Here is a 26,832-nt window from a genome sequence, read left to right on the forward strand (position 1 = left end):
ACAATAGAGCCACAGTTGTCCGAAGGGCTACTGCAGCAGGTGGCTGACCATTTTATACCGGAAACTCTTCAAAGTAAGAAGCTAGGCTGGTTAACCTACAGTCTCAGCCAGTCCAACTCTTCCTTATTCTAGAACAATCTAAGCTGCCTGTAATTCATGCTTGTTCTGTGCTCGGACCAAAGATAAGGGCCTTCCATGACGTGGGAGGCAGTCGCTGTTCTCAGCCTCATTTTACAAGTGATGGCTAATTGAGTGCAGCAGGGATTAAGCGTGAATCTCTCTAGCTCTAAGACTACTGCTCTATCATCCCTCTCCAAGAAATGTGGATGGACAGAGGTACAAAAAGCATCACACACTAAACTTTAGGGAGAGGATCCTAGGAACTAAGTGTTGAACAAATAGAACAGACTGTTGAGATGAGGATCTAGAAGTTTCCAGAGAACTTGGATTCACATAGGGGTTAGACCTATGGAATGCATAGTGGGAATTCTTTGCCATGTTATTACTATCCCTCTGTTGAAAGACTCCTACAAGAAACTGTAGAGGTCACTTTTAGGAAACAGACTTGAGCAACGGAAGCCTGAGTAAGGTACAAGTAATGTACAAGTCCATAGTGACTGCCCAGCTGAATCCAAACAGGTTCATTAGATGACCCACCCATAGGCCCTCACTGACCAATGGGCTACTTACAACCAGGAACAGGTATCACAAAAATTAAATTCCACGTGTCCCCAGACCCCCTCACTCCCCCTCTTAGAGGTGGGCAGCCCCCCCCCCCACCTCCCAGCAGAATCTCTCCTTTGCTGTCCTGCCTGCTTCTCCCTGGCAGTGTATTCCAGAAACTTCTACGTCCTTTGTTCTGCCTTGGGTTAATTCTTCACCGCCCAAGCTACTTGCCTCCATCCCACCCAGTTGACCCACAGAAACCCCTATATATGTTTTACCAAGCTTTAATTTTACCAAGCTCAAATTTTCCACATTTGCTTTACTTCTCTGTGTGTCAGCACTGGCTGATAGAAATTTTCAAGGAAGATGGACATGTTTTATACCTGCACTGTCCGACACCGTAACGACTAGTCACAGGTAGTTACTGAGCACTTCACGTGGTTAGTGTAACTGAGGAACTGAGTTATTTATTTTTAACTAATTTAAAGTGTAAAGAGCTACACGTGACTAGTGATTACGGCTTTGGATGATACAGCCCTAGGTGTTACAGGAAGGATGTTAGGGTTCGAAACCCACGGCCAAGAAAGAATTCTTGAGATGTCTTTGGCGCAAAAAGGTGGTTTTATTAAAGCACGGGAACAGGACCCGTGGGCAGAAAGAGCTGCACTGAAGTTGTAGGGCATGACTGATTATACAGTTTCAAGTTTCAAGTAGGGAGGGGGTAGCCTAACCCAGGTATTTTGGAAACAAGTTTCCAGGAGCCTGAGGGGGCTAGCCATTGTTAGGAAAGGTCATTCATTATCGTTTAGTGATATGGGAAACAAAGGCAGAAAAGAAATTATTAAATTTCTTTACTACCTACAGCCCATTGACAAGTTCTTGAAACAGGCAGAGTGACATTCCTCTAGGGACTCAACAGCCTTTGCTAAGGGCAAGGGGCAATGCTAGACCGACACCCCCTCCAAAATCTTGTAAGTGTACTATAACATATAAAAGTTCTTGGGGCACCTGGGTGGCTCAGTGGATTAAGCCTTTGCCTTCAGCCTGGACATCCTGGGATGGAGCCCCACATCGGGAGCAGGGAGCCTGCTTCCCCCCCTCTCTCTGTCAAATAAATAAATAAAATCTTAAAAAAAAAAAAAAAAGATTCTTTTGGAAACTTCCTCTATCTCTACCCCCACAAGATATGTGCTGGCAACCATCCCCCAAGCATATGGCCCACCGATATACATCTGAAGGGTCTCATGACTCAGGTGGTATTAGATGGTAATGAATGACATTTCCCCAACAATAGCTAGCCCCTGCAAGGTCCTGGAAACCTTGCTTCCAAAATTCCTTAGAGACTTATGCTAACCCTAACCCCCTCCCAACTTGAAAGCATATAAAGCGCCACTCCTCCGGCCCCAGTGCAGCTCTTTTGCCCACGGGTCCTGAATCTGTGCTTTGATAAAAATCACCTTTCCCACCAAAGACATCTCAAGGGTCTCTGGGATTCTTTCTTAGCCGTCGGCTTTGAACCCTAACGTCTTTCCGCCATCATTCAGTAAACCCTAATTCATGAGACCCTTCAGATGGATTATCAGTGGGCCAAATGCTTCGATGATGATTCCTAACATGTATCTGGAAGGGCGGGGTAAAGATAAAAGGAGCTTCCAAAGGAGTTTCTATATGTTTAAAGTAGACCCACAAGATCCTGGAGGGCTGGGCTAAGTAAGATTTGCCTTTTGCCCCTAGCAAAGCGTCAACAGCAAGGCAGTTGAGTCCCTAGAGAAAGATCCCTCTGCCTGTTTCAAGGCTTTGTCAAGGGGCTGTAAGTAGGAAAGAAATTCAATAATTTTTCTTCTGCCTTTGTTTCCCACATCATATGTAAACACACTCTTTTATTTTGCTGAACCACGTAAAAATAAGTTGCAAATCACTATATTGCACGTCAGAAACTAATATGACACTGGGTGTTAATTATACTGGAATTAAAATTTAAAGCTTAATTTAAAAAAAAGAAAGAAAATAAGTTGCAGACATCACGACACGCCCCCCCTAAATACTTCAGTTTACAGTCCTTCAGAACAAGGACATTCTCTCGTATAATTAGGGTACCAATACCACAACTGAGAATTTTTTTTACAGCAAAGTTATTGAGATATAATTCACATACAATATAATTCACCCACTTCAAGTACACAATTCAGTGGGTTGTTTTTTTTTTTTGTTTTGTTTTGTTTTTTTGCGTATTCACAGTTGTGAAACTGTAGGGGCCCAGGGCAGACTGCCCCAAGATGAGACACTTTGGCATAAAGATTATTTTTGAGTCAAAAGTAATCAAAGCCCAACAGGTGCCCAAAAAAGGTCTCTGCCTCCCCCTCCAACTGCCTAAATTTACACTGGAAAGGAAAACCTGCCCCGGGAAGAGAGCTATGAAGAGAGACTCCCCTTTACCTGAGAAACTTAACTTCAACCCTTGTTTTTCCAAACATCTGTTTCCTGCTAATGGACTTCCTCCCCTTTGTATCCACAGGCCCCAATCCCTGTCCTTGGCTCATGTAAGCTACAGGTTGCCACAGTCTTTGGAATTTCCATGTCCATATGGATTCCTCCTTACATATATATACCTGTTAAATCTGATTTTCTCTTATTAATCCATCTCGTGTCATTTGATTCTAAGTCTAGCTAGAAGGACCATAGAGCAGAGGGAGCTCTTCCTCTCTGACGAAACTATTACCACATTTAATTTAATTTTTTAAAAATATTTTATTTATTTATTTTTGCGAAAAGAGAGTGAGACAGTGGGCGTGCAAGCATGTGAGTTCGAGGGGGCAGAAGCAGTGGGGGGGCAGGGCGCAGAGGGAGAAGCAGATTCTCTTATATGGGCAAGGAGCAGGGAGCCCAATATAGGGTTCAATTCCGGAACCCTGGGTTCATGACCTGAGCTGAAAGCAGATGCTTAACCAACTGAGCCACCCAGGCGCCCTCACCACTATCCCCCTAGAAAGAAACATGTACTCATTAGCAGTGACTCCCCTCTCTGATCCACTGCTCCCCCTCCATCAACCCCAGCCCTAGGCAACTACCAATCTACTTTCCATCTTCATGGATTTGCCTGTTTTGGACATCCACGAAGGGAATTATAGCGCACGCGGCCCTTTGTGACTGGCTTCTTTCATGACATTAACGTTCTTAAGGTCCACCCACGTTGTAATAAGCATCAGACCTTCGTTCCTTTTTTTTTTTTAAATCATTAGCGAGTTAAAATTCACGTAACATAAAATTCACCACTTTAAACTACATAATTCAGTGACTTGCAGTAAATTCACAAAGCTGGACAACCATGACCACTTCCTGGTTCCAGAACATTTTCATCACCTGCACAAGAATCCTATACTATCCATTAAGCAGGCACTCCCTATTCCCCTCTGCATCTGGAATGTATACACAGCATTCTGTTTTTATGATAGCGCAGGTTCTGCCATGTGCAACAGTTCAAACATCTAACGCCATTGTGTTTTTGTAAAGCTGCTTTACACATTTGTATGACTTTAGTATTTAACAGAGAGATGTTGAGTGCCATTTAGGGCTTTGACTATGTACTTATTAAGAGCTTCGTGTAGCGGGGTGGGAGGTTGCGTGAGCCTAGTGATGGGTATTATGGAGGGCATGTATTGCATGGAGTACTGGGTGTGGTGCATAAACAATAAATTCTGTTACAATGAAAAGAAATTTTTAAAAAAGCGGGGGGGGGGGGGGGGCTTCCGTGTGCCAAAAAATATATCCTCCGGTTTTAAAGAGGGAACAAAGGTGGATGTTGGTTGATCACACCAATGAGACACAGAAAGTGTCCATCATCATTTTAAATTTGGAAGGTTGGCTGGGTTGGTAATGGTTTTAACAGTGTATCCCTGCATCCAGCCAAAACCCAGAGTACAGCGGCCTACCCAGCCTGGGAGAAGCTAGCAACACAAGTTAGAGTTGCACAGCCATCAGATCCCAGCCAGGAGCTAGTCATATATTGATGCCATGTCACACTTAAAGGTGATCACTGCATGCCTGGCCAAAGCGTCTACTCGTAATTTTACATTAACAGAGGTAGATCCTGAGACAAATGTGACTAAAGAACAAAGCCATCAAGAAGCCCTCTTTGTGGGACGCCTGGGTGACTCAGTCAGTTAAGCATCTGCCTTCAGCTCCTGCGTGATCCCAGGGTCCTGGGACAAAGTCCTGCATCCGCTCCCTGCTCAGTGGAGACTCTGCTCCCTCCCTCTTCCTGCAGCTTCCCCTGCTTCTGCTCTCTCTACTCTATCTGACAAATAAATAAAATCTTTAAAAAAAAAAAAGAAGAAGAAGAAGAAGAAGCCTTCTTTGTTTGAAGTCTGGCCTTAACAATATTCTAATTATAAAGAATCAGGGGCACCTGGGTGGCTCAGTGGGTTAAGCCTCTGCCTTCGGCTCAGGTCATGATCTCAGGGTCCTAGGATCGAGCCCCACATGGGGCTCTCTGCTCAGCAGGGAGCCTGCTTCCCCCCTCTCTCTGCCTGCCTCTCTGCCTACTTGTGATCTCTCTCTCTGTCAAATAAAATATTAAAAAAAAAAAAAAAGAATCACTGGCATGCAGGAGAAAACTTGTCAAGAGATAAGGGCCCAGGGCGCCTGGGTGGCTCAGTGGGTAAAGCCTCTGCCTTCGGCTCAGGTCACGATCTAGATCTTGGGGTCCAGGGATCCAGGGATGGAGCTCTGCTCAGCAGGGAGCCTGCTTCCCTTCCTCTCTCTGCCTGCCTCTCCACCTACTTATGATCTCTGTCAAATTAATAAAATCTTAAAAAAAAAGAGAGAGAGATAAGGCCCCCACCCCAAGTACATTATCCAGTCCAATCATAAAGCGTGGCCAACCATTATCTTCACAACGTCCAGTTAACCCCATGGAGTGGGGTACACTCTGGCTTTTAAGGAAAAATTTCATCATCCCAGCTACACAGAATTGGTCAAGGTGGTAGTTGAGTTATACAGTTGTTGGGGGATTGATCCCATTTTTCAGCTGTTCAAATAATCACATGCCCATGGGTCCTGTTATGATCCCCACAGAATAATAAGCAAGAAGATCATCTTACATGATAAGATGATACGTGAGCTATTGAGGCAATTTCTCTGAAGTTTACCTCAAGTTGTCTGGCTCAGGCAAACATTTGAGGACAATTAAAACTAGGATTTAACATCCACAAAAGTGGGTTATTGAAACATCATTTTTCCTCTAAAATAACCCTCATTTCCAGAGATAACCAAACCAAGACTAATTTGCTTGCAAAACAAGTCCACTTTTAACAAAGTGGCCTAATTATTTACATAAGCTCAGCAAGAATAGTGAGTGGTCATCTAGATCTTTTAGAATCTGCTTTGCTGGAACTTTTATAAGGAATCTCTAGTTTGAACTCTTAGTAGCCTCTCCAGGCCAGATGCCAAGCCCAGTACTTGCCATCAGACATGGCCTGGAACACCTGTCGACCTGGGTGAACTCATCTTCCTGAGGTCAGAGGACCCTGAGCTTCCTGCCAGGAAGTGACATTCTTGACTCACCTGGTGAGGCTGCTGGGAACTTGGTAGGCAAGGTATCAGGCCAACATTTCCAAGGGCTCTATGGCTCCGGGTTTCATAAAGTCAACCTCAGTTCCTGAAAGCTGTTTGGTCATATATGAGTCTATTCATGTCTTTCTCAAATATGACATTCTAGTCAAAGCCTTGGGAAAATAATCAATGTTTTCAATGGTGTCCTGTTACAAGGAGAACAGATTTTTACTGAACTTATGCAAATGACTAGGACTGCCTTGGGAGAAAGAATGCGGACTGAGATCTTTTGAATTTCAGAGCATTCAGGTAGAGAGAAAAGTTAAATGCTTTTATTTGTTTTATTATTTCTGCATATCACTGACGTCTTTTTTTTTTTAAACGATTTTATTTATTTGAGATTGAGAGAGAAAGATAACAGTAGGCAGAGAGGCAGGCAGAGAGAAAGGGGGAGAAGCAGGCTCCCTGCCAAGCAGAGAACGGGATGCTGGGCTCCATCCCAGGACCCTGGGATCATGACCTGAGCAGAAGGCAGAGTCTTAAGCCACCCAGGAGCCCCAGCATATCACTGATGTCTTAAGAGAAAGTTTCCTTAGCCTGGAAGTCCAAATATTAGAGAAGCAGCAATGTTTCAACCAAGAGTTACAAAAAACTATAATCTTTTTTTCCTGATTCACTTAGTCCCATGTCCTATTCTTGTTTGGTTTGAATACAGCTTTAATTAGTTCTGGAAATTCTTACCCATTTCAGTTGTAGAATTTTAAAGATTTTAAAAACCTGTATCTGTCCTAAGTCCCTTAGGGAAATCTCCTTGAGGATGAACTATTTAACAAGAGAATAAAAACAATAACTATACATGACAAAAGACTATAAAAAAAGGGGGATATGATTAAAGATCTGATGAGAGGCTACAACACAGAGGTCAAGGACGTCTGGTTATTTCTGTGACTTCAATAATCAAAATCTCAAGTGATGACCTTATAAGAAACCATTAGAACTTTAGGAATCGCTTATCATCTCTAGAATAGTTATAGCATTTACCCAAATATAACCTAAGGCTAAGCATTTGTTTAACAGTGCTCTGAGAGTAACTTAAATAAATAAAAAGGCCAAATGCAAATAAAAAGGCCTACTGAGTGAAAGAGACTTTATTTACAATCTAAATCTTGGGAGTTTGTTAAAACCTTAGGAAGTTTTAGAGCACAGGCCTAAATAGGATTAGGGATGGTCAAAGACTAGATGAAGGCAAAACATAGAAACTGGTTCTTCTAGGCAGGCAAAAAGAAAACAACTGTTTACATTTTCTTATCAAGAGCAGACCCAACAATCCAAGAAAACTGTGTCCGTTTAACAGAAAGCAAACTTTCAATCTATACCAATATACTTTCAAAATCCATTCACTTCTGGCTGGACTCCTGGGTGGCTCAGTCAGTGCCTTCGGCTCAGGTCATGATCCCAGGGTCCTGGGATGGAGTCCCACAGCAGGCTCCTTGCTCATCGGGGAGCCTGAGCCTCCTTCAGCCTGCTGCTCTCCCTCTCTCTCTGACAAATAAATACATAAAATCTTTTTTTTTAAAAATCCATTCATTTCAACCATAGTCCATCCTGACCATACCTAAAATTGCTTTCCAAAGATTTCCCATCACAAAGTTCTACAACTGTCTTTCTTTCTTTTTTTTTTTTTTTAAGATTTTATTTATTTATTTGACAGAGATCACAAGTAGGCAGAGAGACAGGCAGAAAGAAGAGGAAGCAGGCTCCCTGCTGAGCAGAGAGCCCGGATGTGGGGCTCTATCCCAGAACCCTGAGATCATGACCTGAGCTGAAGGCAGAGGCTTAACCCACTGAGCCACCCAGGCGCCCCAACAACTGTCTTTTGCACTCAGATTTTGCCCAGGCCATTTTTCTCCAAACAACCATCTTATTTAGGCCAAAATTACCTTTTTTTTTTTTTAGATTTTATTTATTTGTCAGAGAGAGTGTGGATAAGCTTACAAGTAGCGGAGCAGGGAGCCAGATGTGGGACTCGATCAGAGGCTCCTGAGATCATGACCTGAGCCAAAGGCAGATGCTTAACCGACTGAGCCACAGAGGCCTCCCTACCTTCTCTAACCCTCAGCGAAAATGCATTCCCATTCCTTTTAACTTTCTTATGTATCTCCTACTTTTCTACATACAGAGTTGCTTCCCATATTTCCACCAGTCTTCACTACAGTTAGTTGAATTTTGTACTTTTTAAAGAAAACTCAGTTTCCAGTGAAGACGAAACTCATTTGATGGCAAATTTCTCAATCAGTTAAGCACAAATCATGTTTACCAACAAACTCACATATCCTTCATTTTCTTCAGTAAGTAGTCAAAAAGCACAAACCTACGTCCAGTACTCAGTGCTTTAGCACATCATCCTTTCTGGAAAAGACCTAGATGTCCAATGAACTTAATTCCACTTATCATCCAAGCAAAACTTTAACGTTTCAGGTTATCAAAGACTTTGAAAAATATCTTAACAATTACCTATGAAATCTCTGAGATAAGACAAGATTAACCATCATTTTGGGTCCTCTTTTTTTTTTTTTTTTTTAAAGATTTTATTTATTTATTTGACAGAGAAAGACTCAGCAAGAGAGGGAACACAAGCAGAGGGAGTGGGAGAGGGAGAAACATGCTTCCCACAGAGCAGGGAGCCCGATTCGGGGCCAGATCCCAGGACCCCCAGCATCATGACCTGAACCAAAGGCTGATGCTCAACGACTAAACCACCTAGGTGCTCCTTAGATCTTTTTGCTAACACACTGTAACAAAGATAATACAAGCTTATTTGACCTTCACTAAATCTTGGTAGAATTAAAGTTTCACACTTAGTGCTAATAACTTTAAAGACATAACTATCTTAATTAAACCAACAAACAGCTTAAATACTGAATTATGTTCCCTGAATCTTCCCCATTGCCAATTTTAACCTGAGACACAGGCGGAGAAACCTGGAGTGGACGGTATTAGGTCTAGGGGCGCTCTTCTTGCTCCTTGACAGTGAGGGGAGAAAGAGCCATGGTGCAGGAGGCGTGGTGGTTGGTACAGAAGCCAACTATGCAGGAAGTGCTGCCAGAAGGCAGAGAAGGTTTGAGGTTCTAGAGCTAATCAGTTCCAACAGAGGAACAGATGCCATGTTTTCCTGCCAACATGGAATTATGCAGTCCATGTCAGGCGAAGACAGGGTATTTCCTCCAAAGAAAGGGAATTTCGGCAGCTGCTTGGGAACATTCCTTAAAGTTCCTGTCCCAAGGCAGAGTAACCATAGTTGCCTCCAGTTACTGCCATTAACCCAGGAAATGAGGGATGGAGAAGCTCCCACATCTATTATTAGTAGGAGGAACAGAGAGTCAGATTCCCCTTTGCTAGGGACGGCCCGTGCTTCCCCCAGCAATCGAGGTTTCCTTGGAGGAGGCCTTTTTAGATAACTATCATCCCTATGTCAGGAGGGAGTTTTACAAGCCAAACATGTTCTGCAAGAGGCCCTTAGGTCTGGGTCCTGATTTAGAGCCCCGAAAACCTGGATGGACCTAGGGTGCTTCTATTCGCCCTGTTTCCCGCAGAGAGATCTGACAGATCCCACTGAGGCCGGCAGTGTTACAGGAGATCAGTCTTTCCCTATGTTTTTTCAATCCAAATTGTTTCCACTGGGCTAAAAAGCATCCCAAGGAAGAGTCCTTAGGAACCAAAGAAGAAGCCTGCTGAGGCCATGTTCCCGGAAAAGTAAAGTTGATTACCAGATCTCCCCAAATCCCAACTGGCGTCCCACACATCATATGTCAGAGGTTCTGTGTGTCAAAAGTGACTAGAGGTGTCCCTCAAACAAAAATTGCTATTGATCCCTACCCGGTCTTCCCGTGAAGGCATTCCTGCCATGTCCCTCCCCTTCCCCATCGCATCCTAGGCTACAGATGGGTGCCTGATGAATGGACTGAAACGCTGTGCTGCGCTGTCCTATGCCCTGGAAGTCGTGTTACCCCCTGTCATTTTTTTTTTAATATTTTATTTATTTATCTGACAGACAGAGATCACAAGTAGGCAGAGAGGCAGGCAGAGAGAGAGAGAGGAGGAAGCAGGCTCCCTGCTGAGCAGAGAGCCCGATGTGGGACTCGATCCCGGGACCCCGAGATCATGACCTGAGCCGAAGGCAGCGGCCCAACCAACTGAGCCACCCAGGCTCCCCCCCCCCTGTCATTTTTAACCCGCAGAGAACACTAGAAAAGTTTTACAAGGGAAATTACCTGATTTTGTAATTCAACTAGTTACTAGAGAACATTGACGGAAATCAGTAAAGATAGAAATTAACCACGGTTCTAAGCAACATTCCAACACAAGTAGTCTTTACAGCCAACTTCCCTAGGAAATGGTTCCCAGCTGGGCTTTAGTTCAATCGGGTCCTGCTTTCGGCCAGCTCCCAGTGGAGGTCCCGTGGCCAGAAGTGGCTAGACCAGGTTCGCGAAGGGCTTGACATTAGATCAATCAGGAAGAAACCTCACACGGAGTCTTAAGATTAGGAACCATCCTGGTGACTTAGGTGGCTGTCCCATGCCCCAAACAGATGACTTTGTATAAAGACGGGAGTAAAGAGGGTGTCAAGTTTCTGGGTCTTTTTTTTTTTTTTTTTTTTTTTAAGATTTTATTTATTTATTCGACAGACAGAGATCACAAGTAGGCAGATAGGCAGGTAGAGAGAGCGGGGGAAGCAGGCTCCCTGCTGAGCAGAGAGCCTGAAACGGGGCTCGATCCCAGGACCCTGGGATCATGACCTGAGCCAAAGGCAGAGGCTTTAACCCACTGAGCCACCCACGCGCCCCAAGTTTCTGGGTCTTATTACATCCAGGCCAGGCAGGGTATTAACTTCAGCCAAAAGGCAGGCTTTCTCCTCCCCGCAGAGTAGCCACAGGCTAGAGGATTGTGGCCTGAGCAGTTGGCATGAAAGTGTTCCAGTAAGACCATACCTCTTAACAAACCCCAGAAATGAGAGTAAAAGAAAAGAAAGTACTCACCAAGTTTGCACCCAAGTTCAGAGTCCACATGAAAAGACCCGGAAGCCCTACAGCTGGGTACCATCAAGATGTGGTTTTGGAATATAGGTGAGGTTTGGTGGGGTAAGGTTGGGAGCTGAGGACCAAGAAAGAATTCTTGAGATATCTTTGGTGCAAAATGGTGGTTTTATTAAAGCACGGGGACAGGACCTGGGGGCAGAAAAAGCTGTTGTGAGAGGTGGCTGACTATACACTTGCCAGTTGGGGGAGGTAAGGAAAACAGAGGTTGCAAAAGGATTTTCCTGTGTTAAAGAAGACTCCCTGCTTGCCATTGTCAAGGTCAGGTTGTACTTCCCTCTAGCAAGGCATTAACCTTAAGACAGCTTCCCGTCTTACGGAATATCACACATAACCCAACCAGGCCTTGGGGGCGGTGCAAGTGTCAGCCTGGGCTTCTTCCTCCGCTAGTCTTCTGCTCCCTCACCACCTTCATGACCTGATGGGCATTTAGGTTGTTTGTACTTTTAGGCCACTGTAAGTAACAGTGCTGTGCACATTGGTGTATATGTTTTTCTTTGAATGACTCTTTTCTTTTTTAATATTTTATTTATTTATTTGACAGACAGAGATCACAAGTAGGCAGAGAGGCAGGCAGAGAGAGAGAGGAGGAAGCAGGTTCCCTACAGAGCAGAGAGCCCGATGTGGGGCTCGATCCCAGGACCCTGGGATCATGACCTGAGCCGCAGCCAGAGGCTTTAACCCACTGAGCCACCCAGGCGCCCCTGAATGACTGTTTTCAATTCTCTTGAATCACTGGTCATATCATAATTCTATGCTTAACCTGTTTTTTTTTTTTTTTTTTTTTTTTTAGAGAGAAAGAACATGAGCAGTGGGGAGGGGAGAGGGAAAGAGAGAAAATCTCAAGCAGATTCAACTGCTCAAATCTGAGCAGGAGCCCTATGCAGGGCTCAATCCCACAACCCTAAGATCAAGACCTGAATGGAAACCAAGAGTCAGATGATTAACCGACTGAGCCACCCAGGCACCCCTCTATGCTTAACATTTTGATTAACTGCCAAACTGTTTTCCGTTACAGCTGCACCATTTTACGTGTCCCACAGCAATGTGTGAGAGTTCCAGTTTCTCTACACCCTCACACGTGTTATTTTCTTCTGCTCGTTAGCCATCCTGATGGGTATGAAGCGGTAGCTCTTGTGGTTTGCATTTGCATTTTCCTAATGACGAAAGATACTGAGCCTCCTTTCATGTGCTCATGGGCCATTTGTGTATCTACTTTGGAGAAATGTCTCTTTAAGTCCTTTGCCCATTTTTAAAATTGGGTTATTCTTCTTTTTGTTGTTGCATTGTAGAAACTCTCTCTCTTTCTCTCTCTCTCTCTCTTTTTTAAGTGGACTCCACACCCAGCATCAGGCTTGAACTCAGAACCCTGAGATCAAGACCTGAGCTGAGATCAAGAGTCAGATGCTTAACCGACGGAGCCATACAGGACCCCTGTAAGCATTCTCTCTCTCTCTCTTTTTTTTTTTTTTTAACATTTTATTTATTTATTTGACAGAGAGAGAGAGAGAGAGACATCACAAGCAGGCAGAGAGAGAGGGGGGAAGCAGGCTCCCTGCTGAGCAGAGAGCCAGATTCAGGGCTCGATCCCAGGAGCCTGAGACCATGATCTGAGCCGAAGGCAGAGGCTTAACCCCCTCAGCCACCAAGGAGTCCCCCCTCCCGTAAGCATTCTTTATATATTCTGGATACTGGACCTCTTCCAGTTCTATGATTTGCAAGTATTTTCTCCTAGTCTGTGGGTTGTCTTTTCACTTTCTTCATGGTGTCCTTTAATGCACAAAAATTTTTCATGCTGATGAGGCCCAATTTATCTACTTTTTCTTTTATTGCTTATGCTTCTGGTATCATGCCTAAGAATCTACTATCAAATCCAAGGTCATGAAGATTTACTCCTATGTTTTCTTCTAGAATTTTACAGCTTTAGCTGTTACATTTAGGTCTTCAATTCATTTTCCCTTAATTTTTGTATACAGTATAAGAAAAGGATTCAACTTCACTTTTTTGCATGTGGATATCCAGTTTTCCCAGCACCATTTGTTGAAAAATCTGTTTTTTCCCCACTAAGTGGTCCTGACACTCTTGGGAAAAAAATCAACTGACCATAAATATACAGATTTATTTCTGGACTCTCAATTCTATCCCACTGATCTCTGTCTATCCTTATGCCAATACCACAGTATCTTGAACACTGTAACTATGTAGTAAGTTGGGTTTTGTTTTATTTTGGTTTTGTTATTTTTTAAGTGGACTCCATGCCCAGCGTGGAGCCCAATGAGGGCCTTGAACTCAGGACTCTGAGATCAAGACCTGAGCTGATATCAAGAGTTGGACGCTGACTGAGCCACCCAGGTGCCCCTGTAATAAGTTTCTGAAGTCAGGAATTGAGTCCTCTAATTTTGTTCTTTTTAAAGATTGTTTTGGCTATTCTGGGTCCCTTGAGTTTCCATATACATTTTAGGATCAGCTTATCCATTTCTGCAAAAATGATAGTTGGAATTTTGTCAGGGAATGCACTGAATCTTTAGATCTGGGGAATACTGCCATCTTATAAATACTAAGTCTTCCAAACCATGAACAAGGGATATTTTTCTATTTATTTATGTAATTCCTTTCAACAATGTTTTGTAGTATGTATGTTATTATTATTATTTTTTAAAGATTTGTATTTATTTGAGAGACAGTGAGAGAGAGCATGAGAGGGAAGAGGGTCAGAGGGAGAAGCAGACTCCTCATGGAGCTGGAAGCCTGATGCAGGACTCGATCCCACAACTCCGGGATCATAACTTGAGCCGAAGGCAGTTGCTTAACCAGCTGAGCCACCCAGGGGGCCTGTATGTTATTTTTCTTAAGTAAGCTCTATGCCCAATGTGGAGCTTGAACCTACGACCCTGAGATCAAGGGCCACATGTTCCATCCACTGAACCAGTCAGGTGCCCCAGTTTTGAAGTTTTTAGTGTGTAAGTGTGCAGGACCTTGGTTAAATTTATCCCTAAGTATTTTAGTTTTTTGATGATAAATGGGATTATTTATTAACTTCACCTGGAGAATTTATTGCTAAGTGCTTAGAAGTACTATTTATGTTTGTGGGGATGCCTGGGTGGCTTAGTCGGTTAAATGTCTGCCTTCAGCTCAGACATTTGGGTTGTGATCCCAGGGTCCCAGGATGGAGTCCCAAATGGGCTCCTTACTCAGTGGGGAGCCTGCTTCTCCCCCTGCCTGCTGCTCCCCCTGCTTGTGCTTCCTCTCTCTTTCTCTGACAAATAAGTAAATACAATCTTTTAAAAAAAATACTATTTATGTTTGTATTTTGCATTATATTGTATTTTGTGTCCTGCAAAACTGTATCTTGCTAAACTTGTTTATTAGTTCTAAGTAGATTCTTAAAGATTTTCTATATACAAGATCATGACATTTGAGAAAAGAGGTTTTTCCCCTTCCTTTCCAATCTACATGCCTTTTATTTCTTTTTCTTGCCTAACTGCTTTGACTAGAACCCCCAGTACAATGTTGAATTAAAGTAGTGAGAAGAGACATTCTTGTCTTGCTCCTAATCTTAGGGGGACACATCACCAATATATTAGGTGGGGGTTTTGTGAATGCCCTTTGTCAGGCTGAGGAAGAGTTCTCTTCTCTTACTTCTCTTACAGTTTGTTGACTGTTGTTGAGTGTTTTTATCATGAAATGATGTTGGATCTTCTAGAATGTTTTTTTTTTTGGCATCAACTGAGATAATCCAGTAATTTTATTCCTTCATTGTAAAAATATAGTAAATTGCATTGATTGATTTTTAAATGTTAAATCAGTCTTGAAATCCTGAGATAAGTCCTACTTGGTTATAATATATTCAGTTTGTATTTGATTTGCTGTTTTTTAAAAAATAGTTTATTTATTTATTTGAGAGAGAGGACACAGGAGCAGGAGGAAGGGCGAAGGAAGAGGGAGAGGCAGACTCCTGTTGAGCAAGGAGCTGTACATGGGGCTTGATCTCAGGACCCTGAGATCATGACCTGAGCTGAAGGCAAAGACTTAACTAACTGACAGAGCCACCCAGGCACCCTTGGTTTGCTATTGTTACTTTTTTTTTTGTTTTGCTACTAATTTTTTAAAAAAGATTTATTTATTTATTTGAGAGAGAGAGCACGAAAGTGAGAGAATCCCAAGCAGACTCCCTGCTGAGAGCAGAGCCTCATGCGGGGCCTGATCTTGTAACTCTCAGATCATGACCCGAACTGAAATTACCAGTCAGACACTCAACTGACTGATCCATTCAGGTGCCCCTGGTTTCCTGCCATTTTGTTGAGGACTTTTGCATAAATATTCACAAGGGATATTGGCTCTGTTGTTTTCTCATAATGTCTTTTTTTTTTTTTTTTTTTTAAGATTTTATGTATTTGACACAGAGATAGAGAGAGCACAAGTAGGCAGAGTGGCAGGCAGAGGGAGAGGGAGAAGCAGGCTCCCCAATGAGCAGGGAGACTGGCACGGAGCTCGATCCCAGGATCCTGGGATCACGACCTGAGCCGAAGGCAGCTGCTTAACTGACTGAGCCACCCAAGGGCCCCTCTTATAATGTCTTCGTCTGGCTTTGACATCATGGTTATACTGGTCTCACAGAATGAGATGAGAAGTGCTCCCTCCTCTACTTTTGGAAGTGTTTTGGAAAGACTGCCATTAATTCTTCCTCAAGCCATTGATATAATTCACCAGTAAACCCTCGAGGCCTGGGCTTTGCTTTGTTGGAGTTTTTTGACCACTGTTTATTCTCTTTACTTGTTATGTGTCTATTCAGTTTTCTTTTTTTTTTTTTTTAATTCAGATTTGGCAGTTTGAGTCTTTTTCTTTTTAAGATTTATTTATTTGTTTGTTTGTTTATTTTAGAGAGGGAGAGAGGAAGAGAGAGACCTTGGTGGGGCAGGAGCAGAAGGAGAGGGGGAAACTCAGGCAGACTCCATGCTGAGCACGGAGCCTGACGCAGGGCTCCATCTCAGGACCTTGAGATCATGACCTGAGCCAAAATCAACAGCCAGTCACTCAACCAAATGAGCCACCCAGGTGCCCCTCCCTTCACTTTTTTAACTTGGAGGCAGACTAGGGAAAAAGTGAGATCTGGAACATTGGTAGTAAACAGACCTGCTCTTATCTAAGTCTACCGTTTATTAGCTATGTATCATGGGCTGGTATCTCTGAATCTGTTTTCTCAAATGTAAAGTGTATCATTAGTGAAAATTAGAAAAACATATCTAAAGCACCTGGTGCCATGTGGTCACCTACCAAATATTAACTCCCTCTCCGTTTCACCTTCTTTCTTCTTTATTTAATTTTCAAAACAACCTTCATTCAGTCATTTATTCACTCAACAAACTTTTTTTTTTTTTTTTAAGATTTTATTTATTTATTTGACAGACAGAGATCTCAAGTAGGCAGAGAGGCAGGCAGAGAGAGAGGGAGGAGGAAGCAGGCTCCCCGCCGAGCAGAGAGCCCGATGCGGGACTCGATCCCAGGACCCTGGGATCATGACCTGAGCCGAAGGCAGCGGCTTAACCCACTGAGCCACCCAGGCACCCCTCAACAAACATTTATTGACCATCAACTGTGTGTCAGGTGCTAAGCTCTGGGGAAACGATGTGAATTAAAATAGCCACTGTCCCTGGCTGCCTGAAGGTTACAGTCAAGAGGGAAAGACGGAAGAGGAGTGGTAATCAAACAACCAGACTCAGCTACCTGGGTAGCTCAGGTCATGAACTAAAAGTCCTGGGATCAAGCCCTGCATCAAGCTCCTCACTCAGCGGGGAGTCTGCTTCTCCCTCTGCCTCTCCCCACCCGCCCCAACCTGCTTGTGCTTGCTCCCTCTCTCAGATAAATAGATAAAACCTAAAACAAACAAACAAACCAAAAACAAATAACCATACTAAAGTCAGGAAGAAGAACGCAGTTCACTAAAAGGATAGAATGGGAACCTGAACTCTCTCATGCCTGCTTATCAGAGAGGGTATCTGGGAGGAGATGACGCTTTAACTGAAAATGGAGTAAATAGGAGAGAATGAGGCAAGGCTTTCTTTAAAGGAGGAAATGGGGCTTTCCAGGCAGAAAAGACAGGATGTGCAAATGTCCTGTATCAGGAAAGAACATGATACATTCAAGGAACCAAAGGCAGGCTTGGGTGGGCCCAGCAAGGAGCCAAGTGTAGCTAAGGCGGTGAGGGCCAAACTTTGATAGGCCCAATCAGCCAAAGGAAAAAATCAGGTCTTTAGCACAAGAGCAAGGAGGACCTATGGATGGCTTTTTGGCAGGGATGGAGGTAGGAGCACGATGGGATCAGGTCTGCTTTAGAAGACAGAGCAGGGGACGCCTGGGTGGCCCAGTGGGTTAAGCCGCTGCCTTCGGCTCAAGTCATGATCACAGGGTCCTCGGATCGAGCCCCGCATGGGGCTCCTTACTCAGCAGGGAGCCCGCTTCCCTCTCTGCCTCTGCCTGCCACACTGCCTGCTTGTGCTCTCTCCCTCTCTGACAAATAAATAAAATCTTTAGAAGAGAGAGCAGAGAGCAGTGTTAGACGCTGAGACCATGGGGAAGCCTTGCGGTCATCCTGGTTGGGGGGGGGGGGGGATATGAAGGGGAGTGGTCAGGATTCAGAAATACTTAGGGATTTATCATGTAAAACAAAGAGGTTCTGGAGCTGGCAGTCAGGTTTCCGGTGTGACCATGGCTGAAAGGCAGTGCCAGTGAGACAGGAACTCAGGTGGCAGGGAGAAGTTGGGTCCTGTTATCTCCACTGAGTTCTTTTAGGTAGAGAGACTGGTTCCGGCCAGACAGCTGGGGTGGGGGGGTGGGACAGGGTAGTGATGCTGTTCTGAGCACCCGTTGATCCGGGGGAAAATTCCAGCTAGTGTGTGTGTGACAGGGAGTGGAGGTGGTGGTTAGAAATACTCGATTGCTTAAGATCTGGGAACATCCATGTCTGGGCATTGGAAAGGATTTCATACCTCATATGGAAGACAGAGCCAGCAAGAATGAAGCCAAGAAACTGTTTCCTGCAAGCACAGAACTATTCTGGGCAGCAGCCACCCGGCTGACAGAGTGCGGGGCCTGGCATACAGTAGGTGCTCAATAACTGAGGAGGCTGGCCTAGCATCTGAATGTGGGGGCCACGGAGGGGATGCTTTACCCACTCACTCACTCACAGGTGTCTCCCTCGGCTTCAGAGATCAAACTGGGAATAGTGGTCCCTTCCTCACCTGGGAAAGCCTTGGTGTCAGGACAGAAAGGAAAGGAAAAGTGAACTTTTATGAATACCTGCTATGTGCCAGGAATACCTTTACAGCTATTGTGAGCATTTACTTACTAGATTGACTTGAAGAGTGAAGGAATTCCCATTTGAAGTTCAGGGAGGGCATGACTTCTCCGACTCAAGGACACACAGCCAGCCACTGACAAAGGTGTGGTTCCAACTTGGCTGTCCAACCCTTCAGGCAAGAGAGAAACTAGGTATCGGAACAAAGAGACCCAGGTTGGTTCTGAAACCCCTCAGGCTTCAGGGATTTGAACAAAGTGAAACTGATGCTGATGTAATTGGCAAAGTTGAATTTCAAAGCACCCTCCACCCAGAGGATGGGGAGGGGATGAAATTCCTAAACTGGGAAAATAATTACATCCCATTCAAGCCCTTGGCAATTTGCCACTAAAGGTAATTAGCACTGAAGGCTGAAAACAGGGAGAAAGCACACACTGGCCAGGGGCCATGGGATAAGCAGTAACAAATTATTGTTCTTTGAGAATTACAAATATCAACAGGTCAATTCAGGGACTGGGTTGGGCACTGAGCTCCCAGAGAAGAGCTCTGCTTCATGCTGCCACTTGGTTCGGACTAGGGTGCCGCAAGATCCTAGTCCCATATTGCTCATAAGACCCCAGGACCCAGGAGCAGTTCAAGACAGTGAAACTCTGCTCCCACTCTTCTGCACAGGCTCCCCAACCCCTTAGCAAACTGGACTTCCAAGGGAAGAGCTGGCCAGGGGCTGCCATAGTAACACAGGACATCCACCTACCACCACTCTCCCTCAGGGAGCTCACAGCCTCATAGAACCCAGAGTAGGAAACTACTTGAGGTGATACCCAGATTGTGGCCTTAAGTAACCCCGAATCACATATTGAGAAGGCCTTCCTTCTTCAATTTTATCTCACTCTATCATCTATTAAGATATCTTCAATACCAGGGTGCCTGGGTGGCTCAGTGGGTTAAAGCCTCTGCCTTAGGCTCAGGTCATGATCAGGTCCTCAGGTCCTGGGATGGAGCTACCCCCCCACCCCCGCCTGCCTCTCTGCCTACTTGTGATCTCTGTCTGTCAAATAAATAAAATCTTAGGGAGAAAAAAAAAAGATACCTTCAATACCTCCCTACCAACAGCTCACAGTCTTTGGCAGATAACAGATTCAAGCTAGAATTCAATCAAACTATGGTCACAGTTACCTTCTATTCAGGGCCAATGAGGTCGGTTTTCCATCAACAACAGAGATTTAATTCTAAAATAAACCGATGGGAGTTTAAAAAAAAAAAAAAAGTGCAGATCCTCGAAGAATCTATCAGCCAGTAGGAAAATGGTGCTGACGTACATCATGCCAACAGCTCTCTAGGGGTAAGCAAGAGGAAACACACTGTCCCCAGCTAGTGTCATAGACTCAAAACTATATTGTGGAATCCATGTCCCACCTTTTCCCAAAATGCCCTAGAGATTAGAGTATTTTTCTTTTGGTCCGAGATCAAGCAGCAAAGGACCAGCTTGGGATTAAAAAAATAATTAAGAACTTTGTTATTGTTTTCTATGGGGACTGTTTTCCTCCCTCCCACCCCTCCCCTGGGGAAAAAACAATATAAATAAAACTACTTGGACTCAGTTGATATCGTGTGAGTTGAGCATTGTTTTGCAACTAAGGTCTTAAGATATTTTAACAGACGGTGATAAGAAACAGTCAAGTCCTTCCACTCAGAGAAAGATGATGACTTGAGGCCACCAGTCCCAAGGTTAGGGACCTGACTTCCAGCATCAGGACTCACTTGACACCTTTAAATGCCTGAGCACCGTGGTGTCCCTTACCAACCTCTCATCATGAGATTAGAAATATAAATAACATTAAACCACAAATATATACCTACTAGGTATACCAAAATTAGAACTAGTTAATACTTCTGTATTTTATTTCATTTTTTAAAGATTTTATTTATTTATTTGAGAGAGTGAGAGAGAACATGAGCAGGGAGAGGGAGAAACAGACTCCCCTGCTGAGAATGCAGCCCAAGGCGGGGCTCAGTCCCAGGACCCCAGGATGATGACCTGAACAAAAGGCAGATGCCCAACCATCTGAACCACCCAGATGCCCCTATACTTCTGTATTTTTAAATTTATTTATGGCAAAGTTCTGAGTAAGACTATCATTCTGTTCTTGCTTTTTTTTTTTTTAAAGAATTTCCTTCTTTCTCTCTCTTTCCTTTCTTTCTTTGGCAGAGAGAGACAGAGCTCAAGGAGGGGGAGCAGTAGGCAGAGGGAGAAAGAGAAGCAGGCTTCTCAAAGAGCAGGGAGCCTGACGTGGGGCTTGGTCTCAGGACCCTGGGATCATGACCTGAGCTGAAGGCAGATGCTTAACTGACTGAGCCACACGGATGTCCCATGCTCTTGAGTTTTGTTTGATTAGAGGAGATTCTTACACTTTCCTGGTGTCCTGGGCACCTTATTATCCTAAACTCTGCAGGCTAAGGGAGGGAGGGGCAGGGTGGGAGTATGACTTAGTACCACAGCTGCTGCACGCTGGATCAGAATGTAGAATGTTGGTGTGTCACCTGTCAGGGTCACTCTGTGCTGTTAGTCTGACATCAGCCTTTTAGCCAGCCAGTAAAGACCTTGCCTTTTGTCCGGAGATTAGCTGGATTCTCAGCAAACAATCCCAGTTTACTCCACACACACAATCTGTGTTGGGGACATGGAGAGATCAGGAAACACAGGTGTAGAATAAGAAATAAAACAGTCGATGGGCGCCTGGGTGGCTCAGTGGGTTAAGCCTCTGCCTTCGGCTCAGGTCATGATATCAGGGTCCTGGGATCGAGCCCTGTGTCGGGCTCTCTGCTCCACAGAGAACCTGCTTTCCCCTCTCTCTCTGCCTGCCTCTGTGCCTACTTGTGCTCTCTCTCTCTCTCTCTGTCAAATAAATAAATAAATAAATCTTTAAAAGAATAAAATAAAATAGTCTACCAGTCACTACCATAATGCAGAGCTGTGATGAGACACCTCAGAGTGTATGAGAGCAGGGCAGGGCCCTAGCCCATGCCTTGTCCCACCTTCTCATTTCATAAATAAGATTTCAGTGTTACCAGTGGTTCTTGAAAAGGAGGGATGCAGGGCATCTGGCTGGCTCTGCTAGTAGAGCATGAGATTCTTGATCATGGGGTCATGAGTTCAAGCCCCATGTTGCCTGTGGAGCCTACTTTACTTTTTTTTTTTTAATTTTTAAAGATTTTTTTTTATTGGGTGGCTCAGTCGGTGAATTGGCTGTCTTCCGCTCAGGTCGTGATTCTGGGGTCTTGGAATCGAGTCCTGCATCGGGCTCCCTGCTCTGTGGAGTGTCTGTTCCTCCTTTGCCACTCTCCCTGCTTGTGCTCTCCCCTACCCCCTCTCTCAAATAAATAAACAAAATAAATTTTTAAAAGATTTGATTTATTTACTTTAGAGAGACAGAGAGTGTGAGCAGGGAGAAGTACAGAGGGAGAAGGAGAATCTCAAGCAGACTCCTGAGCCCACATCCCACAACCCCAAGACCATGACCCGCGGAGAAACCAAGAGTCAGATGCCCAACGGACTGAGCCACGTAGGCACCCCTTGTGGAGCCTATTAAAAAAAAAAAAGGAGGGGCTAAATGCATGTATAATTTGATTATACGCAGGTCCTAGCACACAGTAGGTGCTAAAAAATATATATTCATTGAATCTGAATACATCTTCATTGAAGACCTGCTGGAGGAGAGGAGAGGGTGGCACCAGGTCTAGGCTGAGATTCTTAAACACGGTGGGGCAGGAAGAGAGCTAAGAAGAGCCACTCCCAGGCAGATGGAATGTTTGCTCGTGAATGGTTGCCTGGTGTACAGTAGCTTCTATACCAGCTTCTGTATCTAGTGCAGAAGCACCAAGAAAGGTGCTTGGAGGAAGTAGTTTTCTGAAAGTCCTACTCTGGCCCTGCTTTGACATGTCATGACCTGCCCAACGCTGAGGCCTAGAGAATGTCCCCCATCCTGAAGACCCTCCCCTGCTGCCCTCAGGAATGCAGTGCCCACACTCTGGGGTGGGAGGCCATAAAGTTCATGTCTACAGGCCATTTTGGGCAAGTTGCTCTCTATCCCCTCCCTCCTGGGAAGATCAGGTGATGGCGGAGACAAGAAGAGTATTGTGGTGCGAACCAGCATTTGGAGTGTCCTTAAATGGATGTGATTCTGCGGCACTCTCTAGGCACACACATGAGCACATGCCTGCCTGCACGTCCCCCACCGGCTTTAAGCAGGAGAAATAAGGGGGTGTGTGGGTTCTCTCCTCTCCCTGAAGATATAAGGAAGTTGGATGATTTCTGGTTCATCTTAAGGAGAAACGAGGAAGTGAATTTGCCTGGATAGGGCATTTTTGGTAACAAAACAAAAACTGGAGTAAGAAGGAATTGTGAGCTGTTAACTGGAAATTCCAGGGATCTCCATGAGCCCAGGACACCAAACTCTGCCAGGCCTCTAGTGCTGGAGGCAGAGGCTGCAGCGACTCGCTCAGTGACTCGGGCAGCAGGTCACTCTTACCTCGGTTTCTCTCTGCGGAACTGCGCCCTTCTCCTCCCTCCGCAGGTGTGCTCCACGTCCTCTGGATCCACGCGGTTCCACAAGTCCTGCAGAAGAATCTGCCCTCCCCTCGCAGTTTCTTAGTTCAGATGGAGTTAGGAGACACGTCTAGGCTCTGGCTGAACCTGATGTGGTCAGCTGTGTCCAGGGATGTGCATGTGCAGGGGTGTCCTGTGGTGGCTACTCAGAGCGGTGGGTACCGCGGCCGGGCTTCCCCACGGGATGAAGGAAATTGCAAGCAGGCCCTCTATGTAAGTATACAGTGAGGACGAGAGTATGGCTTCTCACTTTTAGAATCAAGGAGTAAAAGTGGTTTGCGAGGAAGAATGTGGAACGAGGGAATCCCATCACCTGGGCATCTAGTCCCATTCCCAACCCCATCCATGCCTGTCTCCTTGAGAGCTGCCATGTTGGCACTCCGTGACCCCGCCCCCACCCAGAGTTGATTGGCCCAGGAGTGGCCATGTGATCCAGCTGGGCCAATCCGATTTTCTTAGGCATCTGCACAGCACCTACTGCCCTACTTTGGTAGGGACCTCCCTGGGGAAGCCAGGTCCTGCTGCAAAGACTAGGAAGCAGGGCAGAAGGTCCTCGGGGAGAGGATCATGGGGCAGGTGAAGAGAAACTCAGGAAGGAAAGTGGTTTGGATTAGTGACTGATCAAATCCCTGCCTCCAGTTTCTTCTGGCAGCCTCTCTACCCTTGGGTCACAGAGAAACTTTTCTGTTAGTCCAGCGAGAGTGGTTTTCTATTGTCTGCAACTAGAATCCTCATTACAGGTAGCTAATAAAGTGATAATAGTAATAGCTGATATTTATTGAATGCTCATTATAAAGGGTACCAAACACTCTTCCAAAGGAGGGTTATATACATTGTCTTAAACTCAGCAATTCCATGTGGTATGTTTTATGCCCATTTTCAGGGAAGAAGGAACTCAGGTCACACTGCTCCCTGTCTCAAGGTCACATTAGTAAAACCAGATCCGAGCCCAGGCAGTCTGATTCAGACTCTGGGTCACTATCCTACAGCCTTTTCAGTGGAAGATGATGGGAGGTAGGGACTCAGGCTTTCCGAGGCCACCTATCACATGCTTACTCCAGTCCTACACCCACACAGGACAACTCGAGCTGGGGAATTTGGCAGCTGAGGTGAAGGGATTGCCCTCTGTCCTGCCCCCAACACCCCTTAGAGGTAGGGGAAGAGTCTGGAGTCCCTGGGTTTCCATGACACTGCATTTTGGGGTGCTAAAGATTAAACCACTGGCTTTCCTTTCTCTGAGTGCTTGGAGCCCTCTGGTACCACCAAGGAGGAGGCTGGAAAGGAGACTGAACTGTCCTGGAGGTGTGGTACATGATCACTTTCACCTTCCAGGAGCACTTGCTGGGCACTTCGTGAATGAGCAGTAGCACGTCGTTCCTCTCCCAATCAGAGGCTGTCAGGGACCATGGTCAGGGGCTAGGAACTGGGTGCTGGCTGCCTGCTCTTGACTTGTTCTCCAAGCCTGGTTCATTATCTGTAGAAGCGGATCATTCATAATAACCTCTATCCAGAGTCAAAAATGAGATAATGCATCCAGAGGGCTTAAAAACCCAAGAGAGATTGGGAAGATGTTTACGTTATTACATGAGGAAAGCAGGGATCCTTAGTGTGTATCCTATGATCCCATTCCTTTTTTTTTTTTAAGATTTTATTTATTCATTTAAGAGAGAGTGAGACAGAGAGAGCACAAGCAGGGGGAAAGGAAGAGGGAGTGGGAGAAGCAGACTCCCTGCTGAGCTGTAACCCTGTAACCCTGATGAGGGGCTTGATCCCGGGACCTGGAGATCATGACCTGAGCCCGAGGCAGATGCTTAACCATCTGGGCCACCTAGGTGCTCCCTACAATCCCATTCTTTTAGAGTTTTTGTTTTGTTTTAAATCTGGAAAGATAAATACCAACGTGTTAAATGGAATATTTCTGTGTGATAAGATTCCAAGTATTTTGATTTATTTTATTTTCTTCCTTTTGCATTTAAACTTTCTAGCATGGGATTGCCTGGGTGGCTCAGTCGGTTGGGTGTCTCCCTTTGGCTCTGGTCACGATCCCCGTGTCCTGGGATTGTCCCCCCCTCCTCACGGTGCTGAGCTCCATGCTCAGTGGGAAGCCTGCATCTCCCTCTCCCTCTGCCTGCTGCCCCCCCCCCCTTGTGCTCTCTTGCCTTCTCTGTCAAATGAATAAATAAAATCTCAAAAAAAAAGCATAAAATAAACTTTCTAGCATCAACATAAATGGTTTATATATTTTAAAACAGATCATACTTTATACGAATAAAATACGTTTATTACTTACTTCTAAATGCTTTGGCAAGTATAAAGTCCTCCATATCCTCCATACATGCGAGCATGTGAGCACTTGCATAAGTCCTAAAGCCCCTGGGTGCGGCATATTTGTGAGTTGCCTCACTAGCATTCACTCCCCGCTTCTTTCCGAGCAGATTGGGTGAACCAAATTCCATCCCACCTCCACCGGTGGGCCTGGATCAGCTTGAATCCATCATTGTGGTGATTGTGTTAGGGAGCCCATGATGGAGGGTGGTCAATCCTAAGACTTGTGTCTCTTTGGGGAAATAGATCTCCACTCTTTTTGGATATAGTGAAGGTGACTTCTGTAAATTGGTAACATTGACCTGGGTAAGAATGGGACCAGGTCCAGAAGGAGGGAGAGGAGCTGAGAAATGGAAAAAGAGAGAAAAACCAGGTCCTGATTATATCACTGGGCCACTGAGAAAACCTTCTCTCCTGAAGGCACACTTTTTAAGTCCGTGTGCCAGTGAATTCCCTGTTTTCAAAACCAGTCTGAGAAGCTGGATTTTCTGTCAGTTACAACTTCCTGGTCAATAAAAAAAACTGGGACCATAAGTGGGTTGTTGTGAGTAATAGACCCCAGAGCTTGTGAGGCTAAGGAGGTAGGGGAAGCACAGGGGGTCCCCAGCCTCCTGGTTGAGAAGTTGGCATTTCTTAAATAGCTGGTGGTAAAGGAATCTGTTGAATCTTAGAATTCAAGCCAGGTGCCTATAAGGCTGCTCTGTAAGGAGACTCGTGGGAAAATTTCAAGATTTTAGAAGGGTCTTTCCTTTTTTGCAGTTATTAGTAAATTCCTGCAGGAGAGACAGGATTCCTGGGAAATAGGCCTGTTTGAAAGGAGGGAAGGAAGTGTGAGGGTTTTTCTAAAAGGAGCCCCCCCTTTTAAAATTTTTATTTATTTATTAGAGAGAAACAGAGCACAAGCAGGAAGAGTGACAGGCAGGGGGAGAGGGAGAAGCAGGCCCCTCGCTGAGCAGGGAGCCTCATGCGTGGCTCGATCCCAGGACTCTTGGATCATGACCTGAGCCAAAGGCAAACACTTAACTGAGCCATCCAAGTGCCCCAAGAGAAGCTCTTTCTACCTGAGGTCTGCAATTTAAGTTGACGGTGAATTCAGGATTCTTGTCAAAAGGGGGAATTTTCGGGGCACCTGGGTGGCTCAGTAGGTTAAAGCCTCTGCCTTCGGCTCAGGTCATGGTCCCAGGGTCCTGGGATCAAGCCCCACATGGGGTTCTCTGCTCGGCGGGGAGCCTGCTTCCTCCTCTCTCTCTGCCTGCCTCTCTGCCTATTTGTGATCTCTGTCTGTCAAATGAATAAAT

This window comes from Mustela nigripes, chromosome 14 (genome assembly GCF_022355385.1).
Source record: "Mustela nigripes isolate SB6536 chromosome 14, MUSNIG.SB6536, whole genome shotgun sequence".
Taxonomy (NCBI): Eukaryota; Metazoa; Chordata; class Mammalia; order Carnivora; family Mustelidae; genus Mustela; species Mustela nigripes.